This window comes from Bubalus kerabau, chromosome 4, assembly GCF_029407905.1.
Source record: "Bubalus kerabau isolate K-KA32 ecotype Philippines breed swamp buffalo chromosome 4, PCC_UOA_SB_1v2, whole genome shotgun sequence".
Lineage (NCBI taxonomy): Eukaryota > Metazoa > Chordata > Mammalia > Artiodactyla > Bovidae > Bubalus > Bubalus kerabau.
In genome coordinates, this window is record NC_073627.1 from 3318478 (window position 1) to 3324221 (window position 5744).

Consider the following 5744-nt stretch of genomic DNA (forward strand, 5'->3'; position numbering starts at 1 on the left):
TTTGGTTGATTTATAATGTGCTAATTTCTGCTACATAGCAAAGCGATTCAGTTGTACACATATATGTAAATCAACTGTACTTCAATTGAAGAACAACTGGGGCCGTTTATCTGGGCTTTCTCATCACTACTCTCTGCTTTCCATGTGGAAGCATTCTTGGCGAGTTTCAGCGTTTTGTTTCAGGCCTTTCTGCTTCTCCGTTGTTATTCTCTTAGGTGGGGAAAACACATGCCTTTTGTCTGCATAGAGTCCGTGAACACAGGACCCCCCCACCTCCTTCAGAACCTGCTCCACAATTGCTCCCTCGGTTTCTGGGGAGAGGGCACAGCTCACAAAGGTAGACTAATGACAAATTTCAGCTTCGGTTGTGGGATGTGGGTAAATTTCAAACTTCAGATTAATTTCAATTAACTAGCAATTGCTGAGGCCTGTCCCGAGGTGAAACCACAAAGCCCTGTTACTAACCAAGCGGCAGGCACCTCACCACATCACAGGCTTCTGTTTTCCTCCAGCTGGGAGCCGCCAAGTTTACGGAGAGCCTCCTGGTGGCTGGTCCCATTCAACAAGATGCATAATGGTGACTCCAGGCAAAAAGTTCAATGCTTTATGGGTCTCACCACTACTCAAAAAAAAAGAAATATATAGACATATATATATATATATGTCTCACCACTATAAAAAAAAGTATATACACACACGCATATATGATATACAAAAGGAAAAATCAAGGGTGGAATTTCAGAGTTTTTCTCCTTAGGGCTTCTTCTTAGTGACAGCCGAATAAGACCTCCCAACTGCAGCCTTTTAAAGGAACAGCCCCCCAGGTAATCCTCCCAAAGGAGAAAGCATCTTTCTCTCTAGCAATGTCCATTTTAAAGCTCGAAACACTGAGTGCATCAATCAGATTTGGTTTCCTAAATTGAAAGAAGAAAGAAAGGGAAGAAGGAAGGATGGGAAGAAGAAAAAGAAAGGAGGAAGAAAAAAATACAGGAAAAGAAGCCTAGTTTTATGCATTTTAAATGAAGAACCAAGCCCATGATTAGCATATTTCAAGAAGCCAGTCTTTTTTTTTTTTCAAAATAGTTTGGATCAAGGACCTTAAGGATCTGATGATTTGAGCTACTGTATGAGTCTTGTCATAGTGACTCAAAACTTCTTACGTTATTGTAAGGCGATACCTAGCAGTCATGGGTGCAATAGAACTACCGTATCGTCTGGCTCTGGACTAGGGTGACCAGTTGTCCTGGTTTGCCTGGGATGCAGGATTTCCCCAGCATGCAATACAGGCAGTCCTAGAACTGGAAAGGCAGTCATCTGCTTTGGAAGCCAGAGGAGAAACAGTTGGGAAGTGGAAAGAGGGACAGTTAAGGAGCCTGTGGAAGGGAGGAGTTTAGGAAGATGAGCCAGATTCCGCACGAGCGTTACTAAACAGTAAGAATAATAATGATGAATAATTACACATAAGTGGTTCTCCTCGAGTAACTGAAATTTGTGGCCTTGAGGGCATTCATTGTTTTGGAGGAATGATTTGCTAAAATATTATACAATTCTCTGCCTCAAAGAACAGTGTGTATTATTTAATGTTTTCTTTTGTGATTCAGGCCGTGAGGGGCACCTCTTCCTGGGGGTGGGGGTGGGGTGTGTTGAAGTCTGTCCATTGAACAGACAGCTGCTGCTTTGGCCTAGGGTCATTCAGGGTCTTGCTTCTCCCTGCTGCTTTGAGGAAATCAGATAATCCATTCTACAGGTCATATGACTGAGAACCACACAAAGATGAGGCTCCAGCGTTGGGTTTTTGTGGTGATGGTACTAATTTTCAGAAGTCCCTTGTTTCCCGTGTGAGATTGCATTCTGAAGGGTTGACTCTGTTACGTGGTTTGACTTCTAGAAAATTAAATTCAATTTGACCAAAAACGTATTGACGAATTATGTTATGGTTCTGGTTACTTGACGTTTTCGGTATGGACTTTGTCTTTAAGAGGTCATAGTTTGGAAAATGGGTGGAACTGTTGTACACTTTCTCTTAAAATTGAGTTTTATATATAAAAACTTTCTGTCTAATAATCTGTGTCTGTGTTAGTCGCTCAGTCGTGTCCAGCTCTCTGTGACCCCATGGAGTGCAGCCTTCCAGGCTCCTCTGTCCATGGAATTCTCCAGGCAAGAATACTGGGGTGGGTTACCATTTCCTACCCCAGGGGATCTTCCCAACCGGGGATCCAACCTGCATCCCCTGTGTCTCCTGTATTGGCAGGCTGATTCTTTACCACTAGCACCACTCTGACCCCAGACTCTGCTTACTGGTCTGTGAAATGATCTTTGCCTTTGGGCTGGTATCTGGGTTCACTCCCATATAACCAACAAATGGATGGCATCTCATACTGTGTAGCTTTATTTGGCTTTTGTTTTTCAACTTTTTGCTAACTTACCTCTACTTCTAAAGTCCCAGGTAAACAACTTTTTATTTGCTCCTGCAGACAGAGTGTATTTCAGGAAAATGCATCTTGCTCAGTTGCTCAGTCCTGTCGGATTCTTCGTGACTCCATGCACTGCAGCACAGCACGTCTCCCTGTCCTTCACCGTCTCCCGGAGTTTGTTTAAACTCACGTCCATTGGGTCGCTGCTGCCATCCAGCCACCTCATCCTCGGTCGCTCCCTTCTCCTCCTGCCCTCAATCTTTAAGAGTTGCCTTTAAAATATATAAATATTAGGCATTAGGTACTTAGACCCATAAAAATAGATCATTTACCAATAGAGATATTTCAAAGGTACGTGTAGACCCAACTCTCACAATATATGGCAAAAGCACACTCGGATGGCAACCATTCATACGAAAACCAGGGAAAGCACATCCTACACGCCAGGGGTTTTCTTTGGTCCAGCAGTGAGCTCTTTTTGTGGCCCGAGCTCTCCTCCCTGCCTTTCCAGGCTCAGCTGAAAGGCCCAGCCCACCTCACTTGGGCATACTCAGTCAATGAGACAGCTGAAGAAGATGCCCCAGGGTTGCCATAGAAACCAAAAGAAGCACCGGAGCACCTTCTCCCGCATACTCGTTAATTTCATCTGAGCGACTTTCTTCAGGAACCAAAAATAAAACGTGCACAAGGATGTAATTATATAAAAAGCTGTTTTGGATGATAAATACAGTATGTATTTTTGCCTCAGTCTATAGCTTGCTTCTATCTATTTCGAAACATTTGAACTTTTTCAGCAGGAGTCTCTGTGTAAGGTTTAATTGAAGCGAAGCACAGATTTACTAAGATAAGGCAGTGAGGCTCGCTCAGGAAATTCTGCCTTGCCCTGGCTCCTACCTGACATCTCATTGTAAAGTTTCTTAAAACCAAGCCCACTTCCAGCGTCTGCTCGGACAGGGCCGTCTCAAGCTCACTGGAACCGACCGAAATCGCTCTGCCTTCAGGTGTGCACCAGTCTTAAACGTTCTATAGATTTATCATCATTTTCTAGGGTGATAAAAAAGAAGTGGGCAGGAGAATGCCAAAACAGCAATTAGTGGAGAAGGCCAACAAAATTCTTTTTTTTTTTAAATCCTGTTGCTACTTGCAATAAACAAGCTCCTTTCAGAATGAAGAGATGGGGCATCAAAATGCGAATACCTCAATGCTCCTGTTGCAATACTCACCTGGGAGAAAGCTTTCAGAGCCTGACCCTGTTCTTTCTACCTTCTAATGGACGGATGGATCAAGTTACTGATTCTTCCTACCATCCATCCACAAGGCAATCCTGAACCTGCATGTTGGCATGATTTAAAAAGGACTTTAGGTTGCTATTTCCTGCCAGTGATTTGCATGAAGCTCTGTGCAGTATAGGATTTACTGAAAAAGGAAAATGCAAAGGTCCAAGGTGTGTCTGGTAAGCAAGGATACACCCTTATTTGTCGTCTCTGCATCTGCACTGTCTGTGCTCTTGAAGGACTAACCTTTCATCATTTTACAAGGAGGGAGGGCCCGAGATGAAGGTTTCCTTTGAGGTAAATCTTTTATATGAATAAGATATAAAAGGATTTTCCTCTTCGGAAGAGCTGGCAGCCTGCAGGTTAAAAAAAAGTGACTGGTCCAGCTAGTTCTGTTTGAAAAACTAGACTGACTCTGGTGTTAAAATGGTTATGAAAATCAGTTGTGTGTGTGTGCTAAGTCGCTTCAGTCATGTTTGACTCTTTGCAGCCCACCAGGCTCCTCTGTCCACGGGATTCTCCAGGCAAGAACACTGGAGTGGGTTGCCATTCCCTTCTCCAGGGGCTCTTCCCAACCCAGGGACTGAACCCGCATCTCTTACATCTCCTGCACTGCAGGCAGATTCATTACCACTGAGCCACCTGGAAGGCCAAACTCACAACACTTATGTCCACCAAGAAAGAAGAGAGAATTCATTTGGGAAATATTGACAAGGCAGCAAGCGCCGCCTAGAACCACCATGAGTATTGGAGAGTCAAAGGTCCTCTTTTCAAAGAGCTTTCAGTGGCCTGAAGAGAATGAAAACAATTATAGTAATCTAATTTTAGATTTCTATATCTGTGCTCTGACCTTGGCTATCAAACTAAAAGACCTCCAACACAGAGTCTGTGTCAGAAATGCAAGCACGGTATTCTCACTCTTGCTGAGAAAATCCATCACATTACCTGTCCTGTTATAGTATATGCCTTAAATGCCAAGGTGGGTTTTTTTTTTTTGTTTTTTTGTACTAGAGTTTATCAGGTGAAGTTCATGCACCTGGACCCTGGCACTATGTGAAGGAAAGTCATTGTTCTTGGCAAAATGCTCAGTAACAAACCTATCAGATTACAGAATGGATTTCCTTTATCTCGGGGCACTGGACTCTATTCAAGGGGCAAAAGGGATAGGATTTCACAGCGTGTTCGGACATGCTGGTCATTTTTTATTCTGGTTCTTTATGAGAGAAGAGTGCAGTCTCCTGGCATACCTCCTAGTAGGGTCAATGCCTGAACAAGAAATGCATTCAGTGCCCCCGATTCCTACTGCCGAACAAAATGGTTTTATCGACCCCAAACACAACTGCCTCCCACATGCAAAAGCTTGGGTCTTGGACCTTCCAGCCAAATGAAAGCAGCCTTGCCCTTTGGCAGCAGTGGGGTGGTATTTCTACCAGGGTTCATTATGTAAGGAGACCTCCTCTGTTAACCTCAGAGCCCAAACTGATTTCCCCTCATTGGACTCTGAGGGATTCTTTCCCTATCATTTATATATATATATATATTTTTTTTTCTTCACCATCTTCACTTCATTTTGCAGGCCAAATCATCACCAAATTTTCATGTCACCGAAAGATTTATGGAAAACTGCTAAAATGAACCATCTATTTTCTTTTTGAACTAGAAAGAAAGAATTTATTTTAAAAGAAAGCAGAATTTCTGACAAAGAATTACGAGGAGGTTCCTTTTGTCCAACCCTCCACCATAACTCACACACACACCAAACTAAATGCCCTCGTGATGATGCTCAGGGCCTTCATTTTCTTTCTTTCTTTTTTTTTTCTTTCTTTTTAAACAGATTTAGTTTATTAATTTGACTGCACCGAGTCTTAGTTTGGGCATGGGGGACCTTTAGTCACAGCATGCCGGATCTGGTTCGCTGGCCGAGGATGGAACCTGGGCCCCCTGCATTGAGAGCACAGAGGCTTAGCCACTGGACCATCAGGGAGTCCCCTCAGGGTGCTCATTTTTAAGGAGTCTCACTTGTGACATTGGTTAGATTCGAAGGGGAAATTCAGCC

At 43.4% G+C, this 5744-nt stretch overlaps 1 long non-coding RNA gene across 1 annotated transcript; it reads right to left on the reverse strand.

The window, feature by feature from the left end:
• Positions 1–405: 405 nt before the first annotated feature.
• LOC129648564 (uncharacterized) lies at positions 406–2950 on the reverse strand. Its single transcript, XR_008712782.1, has 3 exons — positions 2789–2950; positions 2427–2686; positions 406–619 (listed from the first exon to the last, which is right to left on the reverse strand). It is a non-coding gene; the product is annotated as an uncharacterized LOC129648564 (long non-coding RNA).
• Positions 2951–5744: the final 2794 nt, after the last annotated feature.